This window comes from Phyllobates terribilis, unplaced genomic scaffold, assembly GCF_046119375.1.
Source record: "Phyllobates terribilis strain yellow unplaced genomic scaffold, ASM4611937v1 Scaffold_4__5_contigs__length_816908805, whole genome shotgun sequence".
Lineage (NCBI taxonomy): Eukaryota > Metazoa > Chordata > Amphibia > Anura > Dendrobatidae > Phyllobates > Phyllobates terribilis.
The window spans coordinates 349,094,222-349,110,362 of NW_027362764.1; the positions used below are offsets into that span (position 1 = coordinate 349,094,222).

Here is a 16,141-nt window from a genome sequence, read left to right on the forward strand (position 1 = left end):
CTTCCGAGCCCTGCCGTGCGCCCAAACAGTGGTTTTCCGCCATATATGGGGTATCAGCATGCTCAGGAGAAATTGCACAATACATTCTTGGGTCCATTTTTATCTGTTACCCTTGTGAAAATAAAAAAATGGGTCTAAATTTAATTTTTTGTGAAAAAAAGTTAAAGGTTAATCTTTTTCTTCCTCATTGCGTCAGTTCCTGTGAAGCACCTGAAGTGTTAATAAACTTCTTGAATGTGGTTTTGAGCACCTTCAGGGGTGCAGTTTTTGTAATGGTGTCACTTTTGGGTATTTTCTGTCATATAGACACCTCAAAGTCACTTCAAATGTGATGTGGTCCCTAAAAAAAATGGTTTTGTAAATTTTGTTGGAAAAATGAGAAATCGCTGGTCAACTGTTAACCCTTATAAGTTCCTAACAAATTTTTTTTCCCAAAATTGCGCTGATATAAAGTAGACATGTGGGAAATGTTATTTATTAACTATTTTGCGTGACATATCTCTCTGATTTCAGGGCATGACAATTCAAAGTTTGAGAACTGCAAAATTTTCAAAATTCTCGCCAAATTTCCATTTTTTTTTAACAAATAAACGCAAGTGATATCGAAGAAATTTTACCACTATCATGAAGTACAATATGTCATGAAAAAACGATCTCAGAATCAGCGGGATCCGTTGAAGCGTTCCAGAGTTATTACCTCATAAATTGACAATGGTCAGAATTGAAAAAATTGGCCTGGTCATTAACCTACAAAGTGGCTCGGTCCTTAAGGGGTTAATACAATTGTCAGCTCACCATGCAAAAAACAAGGCCTCACATAACTGTATCGACTGAAAAACGGAAAGATGACAGGTCTCGAAAAATGGTGACACAAACAAAACAATGTTTTATCTTTTGTACAAATTTCTGAATTTTTGTTTTCACCACTAAAATAATAACAAAAAAACTGCGGAAGTTTGATATTGCTGTAATCATACTGATGTGGATCGTAAGATTATTTTTACTGCAACATGAAAGCTGTAAAAACTAAACCTTAAAAACAATGTTGGAATTGTGTAGGTTGATGTTTGCATTTTCATTGCACTTAGGATTTTTTTCCCCTGGTTTCCAATACATTGTATGGTCAAATGATTGATGTCATTCCCATAAGAAAAGTCCTGCAAAAAAAACAAGCCCTCATACGGCTATGTGGATTGAAAAAAAATAAAAAAATGATGGCTCTTGGATGAAAGGGAGGGAAAAAAACACAAAAAAGGAAAATTGTATCAGGAATGGAATTACAAGGGATTTCTAGCGTGATTAGAAAAGCCTGCACTTGTCACTTTGTGTGTGAACACAGACTGACGACTAGCGACAATGTGCAATGCGCACACTGTCACCATTCTCCTGTATTGCCAGCACCAGAGGGTGGACACCAGACCACCATTTATATACTTCTCTCATGTCCCCACTACATTCTCTGGGGCTTTTCTCAATGCTTTCTTTATTGTTCTGCTCAGAAAATCCCCTTAATAAGAAGCTAGTTGCAAAGTTGTTTTTTTTACAAACACTTTGCAATTTATCCATAAAAGAATTAGTGAATAACATTTTAATGGATGAATTAGAACAACCAGTGAGTCAGTTCTTAGGGGGCTGTGTCTATACCTCCGCACTGTCTGCCAATTTTATATCAGCATACTGCTGTAGGAAGCCATTATGGCAGCACTCAGAGATGAGAGGACAGCCCCCCTCACACGTGTCACTGTACAGTATCCGCCCCCCTGTAATACAGCCTGGAGCTGTGAGGGGGTCGTCACTACAGCACCGACGAGCACTGTGGACGGAGGATAGACGGAACGGAAGGGTTTCCCCTCACAGCTCCTCACCATGTCTGGACGCCTGCTGACAGGAGCCTTCATGAGCTGGTGAGGAGCGGGAATGTGCGGGATATGGCTGACTAGTAGCTGGTTACACTGCAGCGCGGGGTAGAGACTGTTCCTGTAATTGGTTCTGCGCTCATATTATTGTTGTGGGTGTATTAGAAAGGTTTTATTATGGCAGGAGTGAGACCTGCTCAGCAGAAGTCTGTTATGTCAGTGATTAGGACTGCTCAGGAGACAGCCGTCATGTCCGGGATGAGAACAGCGGAGTCCCACTGCAGCTGCCGGGACTACATACACTGTGGGGACTTTCGGCGGGAAACCACGAGGCTCCGCCCACTCACATAAAATGGCGGGAAGAGGGAAAGCTAAATGGCGCCACTGCGCCTCATCATTTATTATATAAAGAAATGAGCTGCAAATCCGATATATTATGGAAATAGCTACGTGCTGCTAATGTTCAGTACTTTTATGATTAATGGCTGGCTTTATATATTGCACTTATACATATAAGGTGGAAATGAATGTGCAATGCTCTTGACACATAGTGCATGCTAAATGTAGTAAGCTTAGTAGGACAGTTACTGTAAAAAATAAGAGTAAGGCTGAGTTCACACGATGCGTTTTTCATGCGTTTCCGCGGCGTTTTTGCAGTTGCGTAAACGCCGCAGAAACGCATGAAAAACGCATGGTAATAGGGCAGCAATGTTCCCCAATGGAAATCCGCATGTGCTGTGCCCATGATGCGGATTTTTCCGCAGCGTAAATGCTGCGGTCAAAAATCCGCAGCATGTCAATTAATTTTGAGGAAACGCTGCTCTTTTGCCGCCATTGACTTGCATTAGACCGCATGGAATCCGCATCACTGTATATGTTGATGCGCTTTTCATGCGGTCTAATGTGCGGATGGTACCCGGGTGTGGAGGAGAGGACTCTCATCCAGACCCAGGTACCATTAAAAAAAAAAGAATAAAATAAAAAATATATATATTCTCACCTTCTGACGGCCCGCGCTGCGTCCTGCCGGCTTCCCGGGCACTTCGCGGTTGAATGAATAAGGACCTTCACTGACGTCAGAGTCATGTGACGGGTCACGTGACGCTGACGTCGGAAGGTCCTAAAGTCTTCACTGCCGGCAGCCGGGACCGATGAAGCAGGACACCGGGGGCCATCAGAGGGTAAAGTATATATTTATTTTTTATTTTTTGACATTCACACACTATAAATCCATGCCGGTTGCATGGATTTATATAGTGTGAAGTTGACAAGCACTTTCCAAGTGATGCTAAAATCGCTTGGGAAGCGCTTGTCAACCCGCATGCGGAAATGAAAGTGAAGACGGCTTCATTTCCGCATGTCCCTGGCAGGAAACCGCATGTACAATCCGCATGCGTTTTTTCCTGCCAGAGAGATGCAGAAACGCTCAGGAAAAAATCCTGAGCATTTCTGCATCGTGTGCACATACCCTAAGGCTGGGTGCCCACGTAGCGTTTTTCAAGCGTTTATGCTGTGGAATTTCCGCAGCGTAAACGCTTGTGAAACGCTAGGTAATCCGCACCCCATGGTCCCCAAGGGGATTCCGCATGTTCTATGCACATGCTGCGGATTTTTCCGCAGCGTTTATGCTGCGTACAAAAATCCGCAGCATGTCATTTAATTTTGCGGAAGCACAGCGGAACTCCCGCCATTGACTTGCATTGAGACGCATAGAAACCGCGACTGTACATTTGTACAAGCGGCTTCTATGCGTCTCTATGTGCGGATGGTACCCAGTTCTGGAGGAGAGAAGACTCTCATCCAGACCTGGGTACCATTCTACCTGTAAAAAAAGAATAAAATAACAAATAAAGTTTATACTCACCTTTCCGAAGGCTTCTCTCTGAATGCCGGCATCGCTTGAGGACCTGCGGTGACGTCACAGTCATGTGACCGCAGGCCCTTCACCGCTCTGTCTCGCGATATGCCGGCATCCAGGAACCAGCCAGGAACGAGCGCTGCAGCCACGCCGGGGTCTCGGGGGTGAGTATAGCTTTATTTGTTTTAATTTTTACGGTTCACACTGTATAAATCCACGCTGTTTGCATGGATTTATACAGTGTGACCTAGTTGTCAAGCACTTTCCAAGTGATGCTATCGCCTGGAAAGCTCTTGTCAATCTGCATGTGGATCCGCATGTATTCTGCAGGAAAAACGCGTGTACAATCTGCATGCGTTTTTCTGCCAGGGAGATGCAGAAATGCTGCCGAAATTTTCTGCTTCATTTCTGCATCGTGGGCACATAGCCTTAGGCCATGTATTTGTTTAGGCCATGTCATGCTGTGTTATGTGTAATAGAATGAGAGTCGCCCCATTTGTAAAATCTAATGTATCTTGTTTGAATGAAACATGTCAGAAGTCAGTCAGTTTGGCCCAAGTGCAGATTAGCAAGGTTCCTTCTCTGCCTCCTTGTCTCTCAGAGGTCGCTGTGCGGCTGGAAATTGTGGCATTTCCGTCACTTTTACCTGACAGGATTTTGGTCATTAGTGTTTAGATCTAGCATGTAACTCCCTTTCCAGACCTGGTGATTATTTGTTTGCGCTTTTGCTTTTTCCTTCTCTTCCAAGAGTCATATTTTTTAAAATTTTCAAGTAATTTGAAAAAAATACAATTCTGCCATTGTTTTTAAAATTTTGTTTTTAGAGCATTTAGTGTGATAAAAAATACCTGGAACATGATTCTCCAGATCTGAACGATTACTGCAATAACCATTTTGTAATTTTATTTTTTATGCATTGGTATGTAAGGCGTTTGACAGAGGCATGTTCTGTTAGATTGCCTGACATTGTAAGGCTGCGTGCCCACTATGCGTTTTTCAAGCGTTTTTGCTGCGGAATTTCTGCAGCGAAAACGCTTGGTAAGGCTATGTGCCCACGATGCAGAAATGCTCAGGATTTTTTCCTGAGCGTTTCTGCATCTCCCTGGCAGCAAAGAACGCATGCAGATTGTACATGCGTTTTCCTGCCATGGACATGCGGAAATGGAGCGTTATCACTGACATTTCCGCATGCGGATTGACAAGCGCTTTCCAAGCGATTAGCATCACTTGGAAAGTGCTTGTGACAACTAGGTCACACTATATAAATCCATGCAAACTGCATGGATTTATATATAGTGTGACCCGAGAGAGTGGTACCCCTTAAGGACCAGAGCATTTTCCGTTTTTGCGTTTTTGTTTTTTGCTCCCCTTGTTTCCAGTGCCATAGCGTTTTTTTTTGGGGTCAATATGGCCGTGTGAGGGCTTATTTTTTGCGGGATGAGTTGTACTTTTCAACGCCATTACTAGTTTTACCATATCGTGTACGGGAAAACAGGAAAAAAATTACAAGTGCGGTGAAGTTGCAAAAAAAGTGCAATACCACAATTGTTTTTTATTTTTATTTTTTTACCACGTTCACTGAATGCTAAAACTGACCTGCCATTCTTATTCTCCAGGTCATTACGAGTTTGTAGACACCAAACATGTATAGGTTCTTTTATATTTAAGTGGTGAAAAAAAATTCCAAAATTTGGTAAAAAAAAAAATAGCGCCATTTTCTAAGACCTGTAGCGTCTCCATTTTTCGGGATCTGGGGCTGGGTGAGGGCTTATTTTTTGCGCGCCGGGCTGATGTTTTTATTGATAACATTTTGGGGTAGATCCGATGTTTTGATCGCCCGTTATTGCATTTTATTGCAATTTTGCGGCGACCAAAAAACGTAGGTTTTTTTTAAAATATTTTATTTTGAATGGGGCGAAAGGGGGGTGATTTAAACTTTTATATTTTTTAATTTTTTTTTATAATTTTAAAAATGTTTTTTTTTCACTTTTTGCATGCATCTATAGTCTCCATAGGAGACTAGAAGCAGCAACTATCCGATCGCCTCTGCTACATACAGGGGATCAGCAGATCCCCTGCATATAGCAGTATTGGTCCTGTGCTATGAGCGCCGACCACTAGGTGGCGCTCATAGCGACCAGCTCATGACAACCACAGGAGTCTGCTGCAGACCCTGGGTTGTCATGCCCACCCATCGGTGACCCCCGATTACGTGACGGGGTCGCCAATGGGCGGGGCTTAGGACGCGCCTCCCGGAAGCGCGCGTTAAATGCCGCTGTCGGAGATTGACAGCGGCATTTAAGATGTTAACAGCCGCGGGTGGATCGCGATTCCACACGCGGCTGTTGCGGGCACATGTCAGCTGTAAGAATCAGCTGTCATGTGCTCGGTTCAGTGCGGGCTCAGTGCCGCAACCCTCACTGAACTGGGGGAGGAGTCCTATGACGTACTAAGACGTCATGGGTTGCAAAGGGGTTAAAAATAAAAAAATAAATATATACTTACCCTCCGATGGCCCGCGCTGGCTTGCTTCGCTCGGTGCCGGCAGCGGTGGATTGAAAGACCTGCCGACGTCAGCGTCGCGTGACCCGTCACATGACTCTGACTTCAGCGCAGGTCCTTCAATCCACTGCAAAGTGCCGGGAAGCAAGTAGGAGCGCAGCGCGGGCCGCCAGAAGGTAAGTATATATTTATTTTTATTTTATTCTTTTTTTAAAGCTTTTTTTAATGGTACCTGGGTGTGGATGAGAGTCTCCTCTACACCCGGGTACCATCCGCATATTAGAACGCGCCAATTACGCAAGTACAGATGCAGTCTTGCGGAATTGGCGCGTTCTAATGCAAGTCAATGGCGGTGAAAACGCAGCATTTCCACAAAATAATTGGTAGTGCTGCGTTTTTTCCCGCAATGATAATCCGCAGCAGAAATTTCCGCAGCATGTGCACAGCACATGCGGATTATCATTGGGGAACATTGCTGCCCTTCTACCATGCGTTTTTAATGCGTTTCCGCAGCTGCAAAAACACATTAAAAACGCATCGTGGGCACACAGCCTAATACGTGCCCCATGGTCCCCAATGATAATCCGCATGTGCTGTGCACATGCTGCGGAAATTTACGCTGCGTTTTATCATTGCGGAAAAATACGCAGGATGTCCACTAATTTTGCGGGCACGCAGCTTAATTGCCGCCATTGACTTGTATTGAAACGCTTGATATCCTCATCACTACATGTGCACACGCGGATATGAAGCGATTCAATGTGCGGATGGTACCCAGGTTTGGAGAAGAGGAGACTCTCATCCAGACCCGGGTACCATAGTACCTGTAAAAAAAAAAAAGAATTTAAAATAAAAAATAAAGATTATACTTACCTTCCGATGGCCCCCGGTCTCCTCAGCAATGCGTCTGGTGTGTTGGGCGGCTCGCGGTGATGTGAGGACCTGACATGACGTCATTTAGTCATGTGACAGGTCACGCGACCACTGACGTCGGCGGTCGCGTGACCTGTCACATGACTCAGTGGCGTCATGGCAGGTCCTTTTACACAACTGCGAGACATCGGGGAGATCGGACGCATCGGAGAAGGAGACCGCGGGCCATTGGAAGGTAAGTGTAATGTTTATTTTTTATTTTTTACCATTCTTATTCTTTTTTTTAACTATTACTTGGTCACACTATATAAATCCATGCCGGTTGCATGGATTTATATAGTGTGACCAAGTTGTCAAGCACTTTTCCAAGTGATGCTAAAATCGCTTGGAAAAGCGCTTGATAACCCGCATGCAGAAATTCATGAAAAAACGCTTGACAAACGCTTCTACCTGGCAGGAAAAACGCATGTAATATCCGCATGCGTTTTTCCTGCCAGGGAGAAATGGAAAAAATATGCAGCATTTCTGCATCGTGGGCACTTAGCCTAAGACTGGGGCTAGTTACACTGTGACTTTGGCCAAGACCCAGGTCAGACGGCCAGAGATCACTATGTGCCGTTACTACGGTACGTCACAGCGTAATGCAGGTGAATGGGATTGCATTGCAACGCCTAGGATACCACAAGGAGCAAGTCACACAAAGGCTAACTGAGGGTGTGTGCAGACGATCCAGATCCGCTGCGGGTTTGACGCTGCGGACTTATGCAATGTCAAACCCGCAGCGGCCAGCTGTTACAGCATAGTGGATGAGATTTGTACAAATCCCATGTCCATTATGCGTCTCTGTGCACCCGCGGAAACTGACATGCAGCACGTCTTTCCAGACCGCAGCATGTCAATTTCTCATGCGGGTCCGCATGCGGACTTTCTCCATAGACCTAATCTCTATGAGGAAAGTCCGTAGGTAAAAAAAAAAAAAGCGGAGCTCATTTGCATATCAGCTCCTCCGTAGCATCGGGGCCGCAGGCTGAGAGATACTTCTGCACATACCCTTAGACTTCTGCTTGTCGCGGTACTCAATGTCACTGCATTTTGCTGCGATGTTGCAGTGGCACAAAGCCATATTTGGGAGTGTAACCTACAGTGCCAGTCAAAATTTGGGGCTCACCTGTTCTTGAGACTCACAGATAATACACATAAAACTTATAATTTATTAGTATCAATTAAAAATATCAAAGACAAAAAATCCCTCAAAAAACAAAAGCCAGTATATAACCAAAACTGGATAATACAAGTGGATGGGGGGGGAGTTGGATACCTTACACTGGTCTATCCCTACCTGTCAGCGGAGGTTGGCACCCTCTTGAACGCAAATGGCGCCCCCGCTCCTCGACGGCTCTCGCCAAAGGGTACCATTAGGCCCTGAGCTGATGGAAGCTGATGGGATTCCGTACAGAGGTGAGAGGGGCAGAAAAAAAGTAGCCAAACAGCTGATTCTGGACACCGCAACCAACTCACCACTGTACCTGCAGCATGCAGATGTGGTGAAAAATATCCAGGAAAGTCTGTGTGATATCCTGAGAACACTATTACCTCTTGTATATTCTATATTAGACAATAGTCCTACAACATACAGCACATAGTTGTTGTACATGTAGTAAATACCCATAAACGGACCACAAAAAAGCCGGGTGGGGTCTAGTGCTTTTTACTGCCATTTGGTGATATCTGCACCATTATTTGAACATTTGATCCAGAGGATGCATGAGGCACTTTATTAATAACACCACTGGTACACTGCGAAGGAGCATGCACAAGACACTTTATCAAGAATGCCATTACAATCACCAAAAGCTAAATCGTCTTTTGATTCTACATCTTGCATCCTAGGAATTTATATGGTTTGTGACTCCTGATGAGCCGATTTGCAGGAGAAACGCGTAGAGCAGGGGACAGGAACCTTTTTGGCTGAGAGAGCCATGAACGCTACATATTTTAAAATGTAGTTCCGTGAGAGCCATACAATATTTTTAAAACTAAATACAAGTAAGGCTATGTGCCCACTATGCAGAAATGCTCCAGATTTTTCCGGAGCGTTTCTGCATCTCCCTGGCAGAAAAAACGCATGCGGATTTTACATGCTTTTTTCCTGCCAGGGACCAGCGGAAGTGAAGCGTTCTTCACATGCATTTCCTCATGCGGGTTGTCAAGCGCTATCCAAGCGATTTTAGCATCACTTGGAAAATGCTCGACAACTTGGTCACACTATATAAATCCATGCAACCAGCATGGATTTATATAGTGTGACCGTAAAAGAATGGTAAAAAATAAATATTATACTTACCTTCTGATGGCCCCCTGTGTCCTTATCCGATCCGTACTGGCTTGCCGGCAACTCGCGATGGTCTAAAAGACCTGCCCGGGTACCATCCACACATTGAACCGCATGATATCCTCATGTGCATATGTAGTGATGCGGATGTCATGCGGTCCAATGCAAGTCAATGGCAGCGAAAACGCCGCGATTCCGCAAAATAATTGGTAGTGCTGCGGATTTTTCCGCAATGATAATACGCAGCGGAAATTTCCGCAGCATGTGAACAGCACATGCGGATTATAATTGGGGAACATGGCAGATCTTCTACCAAGAGTTTTTTAAGCGTTTCTGCAGCAGAATTGCCGCTGCGGAAACGCTTAAAAAACGCATAGTGGGCACAGTGCCTAAATGTGTGCATTTTATGCAAGACCAACACTTTAAAAGTACAATAAGTACCTGCTCTCTCCACAAAGGTGAATTCTTCTGTCCATTCCTGCTGAAAAGTACGATACTCCTCTTTTTTTTTCTTTTATCCATCTTCTTCAATAAAAGGGTTTCTGCAATTAGCTTGCTGACTACTTGATTAAAAGGAGGGAAGTTTACTTCCATATGCTGGAGGTGTCCCTGGCTAATTCCATGTGGGGAACAGAGATGGCGTCTTTGCTCTTAAGGGGAAGGGCAAACTGTACTCCCGAAGTACTGTGTATATACAGTACAGACCAAAAGTTTGGACACACCTCATTTAAAGATTTTTCTGTATTTTCATGACTATGAAAATTGTACATTCACACTGAAAGCATCAAAACTATGAATTAACACATGTGGAATTATATACTTAACAAAAAAGTGTGAAACAACTGAAAATATGTCTTATATTCTAGGTTCTTCAAAGTAGCCACCTTTTGCTTTGATGACTGCTTTTCACACTCTTGGCATTCTCTTGATGAGCTTCAAGGGGTAGTCACCGGAAATGGTCTTCTAACAATCTTGAAGGAGTTCCCAGAGATGCTTAGCACTTGTTGGCCCTTTTGCCTTCACTCTGCGGTCCAGCTCACCCCCAACCATCTTGATTGGGTTCAGGTCTGGTGACTGTGGAGGCTTAGCACCCCATCACTCTCCTTCTTGGTCAAATAGCCCTTACACAGCCTGGAGGTGTGTTTGGGGTCATTGTCCTGTTGAAAAATAAATGATGGTCCAACTAAACGCAAACCGGATGGAATAGCATGCCACTACAAGATGCTGTGGTAGCCATGCTGGTTCAGTATGCCTTCAATTTTGAATAAATCCCCAATAGGGTCACTAGCAAAGCACCCCCACACCATCACACCTCCTCCTCCATGCTTCACGGTGGGAACCATGCGTGTTGAGTCCATCCGTTCACCTTTTCTGCGTCGCACAAAGACACGGTGGTTGGAACCAAAGATCTCAAATTTGGACTCAACAGACCAAAGCACAGATTTCCACTGGTCTAATGTCCATTCCTTGTGTTCTTTAGGCCAAACAAGTCTCTTCTGCTTGTTGCCTGTCCTTAGCAGTGGTTTCCTAGCAGCTATTTTACCACGAAGGCCTGCTGCACAAAGGCTCCTCTTTACAGTTGTTGTAGAGATGTGTCTGCTGCTAGAACTCTAATCTGAGCTGCTGTTAACTTGCGATTTCTGAGGCTGGTGACTCGGATAAACTTATCCTCAGAAGCAGAGGTGACTCTTGGTCTTCATTTCCTGGGGCGGTCCTCATGTGAGCCAGTTTCTTTGTACCGCTTGATGGTATTTGCAACTGCACTTGGGGACACTTTCAAAGTTTGCCCAATTTTTCGGACTGACTGACCTTCATTTCTTAAAGTAATGATGGCCACTCGTTTTTCTTTACTTAGAAATTGTAATATGGCAAGAAAAAAGCAGCTAACAGTCTATTCAGTAGGACTATCAGCTGTGTATCCACCAGACTTCTGCACAACACAACTGATGGCCCAACCCCATTTATAAGGCAAGAAATCCCACTTATTAAACCTGACAGGGCACACCTGTGAAGTGAAAACAATTTCCAGTGACTACCTCTTGAAGCTCATCAAGAGAATGCCAAGAGTGTGCAAAGCAGTCATCAAAGCAAAAGGTGGCTACTTTGAAGAACCTAGAATATAAGACATATTTTCAGTTGTTTCACACTTTTTTGTTAAGTATATAATTCCACATGTGTTAATTCATAGTTTTGATGCCTTCAGTGTGAATGTACAATTTTCATAGTCATGAAAATACAGAAAAATACAGAACGAGATTTACCCCATGTCTTTAGGTTAATAGCATTTTTTCACATGTTCCCTTCAACAGGCAGAATAAGAGCATGGACACACAGCCGTTTAACACGTGCGATGATCGCATCGCACTGAATGGACTGGCCGGCACCTCTCCTGACCTGAGTATGACAGCGTGATGGATTTCTATACAGCTGTCAAGCTCGGGTCAGGATAGGTGCTGGCCAGTAGGAGGTTTACCATGCGATACTCGCAGGAGAAATACGTCACGTGTGTCCCTGCTTAACCCCTTTAAAGCCCATGACGTACTAATACGCGTCTGTGCCATGGGCTTTAAGAGCCTGACCCATATTAGTACGTCATAGCGATCGCGCGCGCACACAGGATGTGCGGGCACGATCGCCGCCTGTCAGCTGATTGTCACAGCTGACACCCGGTACAATGTGCAGGAAGCAGTCCTGCACAGCTCCCAGCACATTAACCCCCGCAATGCTGCGATCGAAGTCGATCGCAGCATTGCGGTGGCAAGGGGAGGTGATCTGTATACTCACCTCCTCTTCCGGCCTCCAGCGCTGTCTGCCGTGGCTTCCCGGGTGTTGCCATGACGACCCGATGTCGTCATGACAACATCCGGGTCACCAGACAGCAGTAAGATTGTTTGGAGATGCGCAGTGCATCTCCAAACTATCTTCTCCCTGTCCAGCGCTGACTGCCTGCATGGCACAGGGATGGTGCTGCATTCCTGTGACATGCAGGCGATCAGAATAAAAAAAGTGAAAGTCCCATAGTGGGACAAAGTAAAAAAGTAAAAAAACTCCCAGAAAGTGAAAAAAAATATATAAAAAAAAATTGTAAAAATATATAAAAAAAAATAATCCTCTAAAAATATAAATATAATGTACCCATCAATAAATATTATTATGAAAAACAAACAAACAAAAGTACACATATTTGGTATCGCCGCTTTCGTAACGACCTGGCCTATAAAACTGTTCCACTAGTTAACCCCTTCAGTGAACACGGTAAAAAAAAAAACAAAGCAAAAAACAATGCTTTATCATCATACCGCCAAACAAAAAATGGAATAACACGCGATCAAAAAGACGAATATAAATAAAAATGGTATCGCTGAAAACGTCATCTCGTCCCGCAAAAAACAAGCCGCCATACTGCTCCATCATCCGAAAAATCAAAAAGTTACAGCTCTCGGAATAAAGCGATTAATGTGTAAAAGCGCCAAAACATAAAAAACTATATAAATGTGGTACCGCTGTAAACATACTGACCCGAAGAATAAAGCTACCTTATCAATTTTACCACACCCGGAGCAGAATAAAAAAAATGTAAAAAAACACAATTTCTGAATTGTTGGTTTTTGTTTATTCTGCCTCCCAAAAGCTGGAATAGAAAGCGATCAAAAAATGTCACATGCCTGAAAATGGCACCAATAAAAACGTCAACTCATCCCGCAAAAAAACAAGCCGTCACATGACTCTGTCGGCCAAAATATGGCGATGCGAAAACTAGATTTTACAAAATAGTGTGTGACAGCTGTCAATCATAAAAACCCAATATGATTCTGGTATCACTGTAATCGCACCGACCCGAAGAATAAAGTAATCTCATCACTTATACCGCACGAGGAACGGCGTAAAAAATAAACGCTGGGGTTGGGGTTGTGCTAATGTTAGGGTTAGTTTTTTTTTTTTCAAAAGTAAAAAAAAAAAAAAGATGCCGATATGGCAACTAGTGTTGAACGCAAGTGCTCGCTACTTGAGTTTGCATCGGGTGCTCGGGTATGCACTGAGGCACCCAAGGCACCTATCTAGATGCATAGTGAGCACTTGGAACCCCCAGGTGCTTCACAAATTGATTCGTAAAAATGAAAAAGTGTTTTTTTCCCACTTTTTCATTTTTACGAATCAATTTGTGAAGCAACTGTGGGTTCCAAGTGCTCACTATGCATCTAGATAGGTGCCTTGGGGGGTCTAGTTTCCAAAATGGGGTCACTTGTGGGGGAGCTCCAATGTTTAGGCACACAGGGGCTCTCCAAACGCAACATGGTGTCCGCTAACAATTTGAGCCGATGTTAGCGGACACCATGTTGCGTTTGGAGAGCCCCTGGGTGCCTAAACATTGGAACTCCCCCACAAGTGACCCCATTTTGGAAACTAGACCCCCCCAAGGCACCTATCTAGATGCATAGTGAGCACTTGGAACCCTCAAGTGCTTCACAAATTGATTCGTAAAAATGAAAAAGTGGGAAAAAAAATACTTTTTCATTTTTACGAATCAATTTGTGAAGCACCTAGGGGTTCCAAGTTCTCACTATGCATCTAGATAGGTGCCTTGGGGGGTCTAGTTTCCAAAATGGGGTCACTTGTGGGGGGTTTCCACTGTTTAGGCACATCAGGGGCTCTCCAAACGCAACATGGCATCCACTAATTATTCAAGCAAATTTTACAATCAAAAAGTCAAATGGCGCTCCTTCCCTTCCGAGCCCTGCCGTGCGCCCTAACAGTGTTTTTTCCCCACATATGGGGTATCTGCGTGCCCAGGGGAAATTGCACAACAAATTTTGGGGTCCATTTTTTCTTGTTACCCCTGCGAAAATAAAAAAAATTGGGTCTAAGTAACATTTTTGTGAAAAAAGTTAAATGTTCATTTTTTTATTCCACATTCCAAAAATTCCTGTGAAGCACCTGAAGGGTTAATAAAGTTCTTGAATGTGGTTTTGAGCACTTTGAGGGGTGCAGTTTTTAGAATGGTGTCACTTTTGGGTATTTTCTGTCATAAAGACCGCTCAAAGTGACTTCAAATGTGATGTGGTCCCTAAAAAAATGGTTTTGTAAATTTTGTTGGAAAAATGAGAAATCGCTAGTCAACTTTTAACCCTTATAGCTCCCTAACAAAAAAAAATTTGGGTTCCAAAATTGTGCTGATGTAAAGTAGACATGTGGGAAATGTTAATGTTATTTATTAACTCTTTTGTGTGACATATCTCTCTGATTTAAGGGCATAAAAATTCAAATTTTGAAAATTGCTAAATTTTCTAAATTTTCGCCAAATTTCCGTTTTTTTCACAAATAGACGCTAGTGATATCAAAGAAATTTTACCACAATAATGAAGTACAATATGTCACGAAGAAACAATCTCAGAATCGGGGATCCTTTGAAGCGTTCCAGAGTAATTACCTCATAAAGTGACAGTGGTCAGAATTGTAAAAATTGGCCTGGTCATTAACGTGCAAACCACCCTCGGGGGTAAAGAGGTTAATGGGAAGGTGCCTTTAAAAAAATGTTTTTTAAACAATTGAAAAAAATTACCTCTTCTCCATTTGCAACAAAAAAATCCTAATTTGATCTCCTTGACTTATCAGTAGGAGGCATCACACCTTACACCTCATGAACAAGTGTTTGCTGTAACATCTCTCGAATGTTGTGCCTTGTATCTTTTGAATTCATTTGTAATATTGCCTGACAAAGGAGCCTCTGTGCTCTGAAAGCTTGCATATATATATTTTTTCTGGTTAGCCAATAAAGGTATCACTCTGAGAATACTTTTGTCAGTTTTGGGCATAAAAGTATTTACATCAATTAGAAAAAAAATAGTTTTTATTAACCCCTTTCTGGCCCAAGGCGTACTAATACATATCTGCTCCCTGGCCCTTATGGGCCTGATACGTATTAGTATGCCTTGGCGTGCGGGCGCGATCGCCGCAGGGTGTCCCGCACCACTCCCTGCACTTTAACCCCCGAAATGATGCGATTGAAATCGATCGCAGCATTGCGGTGGCAAGGGGAGGTGATCGCGATACTCACCTCTCCTGCCGGTGTCCAGCGCTATCTGCCGCGGCTTCCCGGATGGGAGGAGGTAAGTGCAGATACTTACCTCCTCTCTGGCGGCCTGCGCCGTCTGAGTCCGGTCCCGGATATTGTCATGGTGACCCGATGTCATCATGACAACATCCGGGTCGCCAGGAGGCAGGAAGTTACTTTGGTTCAAAATAACTTCTCCCAGTGCAGCACTGACAGGCTGCATAGCACAGGGATAGTGCTGCGTTCCTGTGCTACTATACAGCTGATCAGGCTGCAAAAAGTGAAAGTCCCATAGTGGAACAAAGTGTAAAAGTACGAAAAATGTCAGAAAGTGAAAGAAAAAAATTGTAAAGATATTAAAAAAAAATTGTAAAAATACCCCCCCCACCCCCAAAAAAAAAAAAATATTGTACCCACAAATAAATAATAATAATAATAATAATAAAAAAAAACAATAAAAGTACACATATTTGGTATCGCCGCGCCCGGAACGACCTGACCTATAAAACTGCCCCACTAGTTAACCCCTTTACTGAACACTGTAAAAAATAAAAAACGAAGCAAAAAACTATGCTTTATCATCATACTGCCAAACAAAACATGGAATAAAATGCAATCAAAAAGACGAATGTAAATAAAAATGGTACCGCTGAAAACGTCTCACAATA

At 43.4% G+C, this 16,141-nt stretch overlaps 1 long non-coding RNA gene across 1 annotated transcript in view; it reads left to right on the forward strand.

Annotated features, from left to right (window-relative positions):
• The first annotated feature begins 1,743 nt into the window (after nt 1–1,743).
• LOC141264335 (uncharacterized) overlaps nt 1,744–16,141 on the forward strand; it is a 68,055-nt gene continuing 53,657 nt past the window's right edge. The window contains exon 1 of the long non-coding RNA XR_012319890.1: nt 1,744–1,904. This is a non-coding gene — a long non-coding RNA (uncharacterized lncRNA). The remainder of the gene's footprint in view (nt 1,905–16,141) is intronic.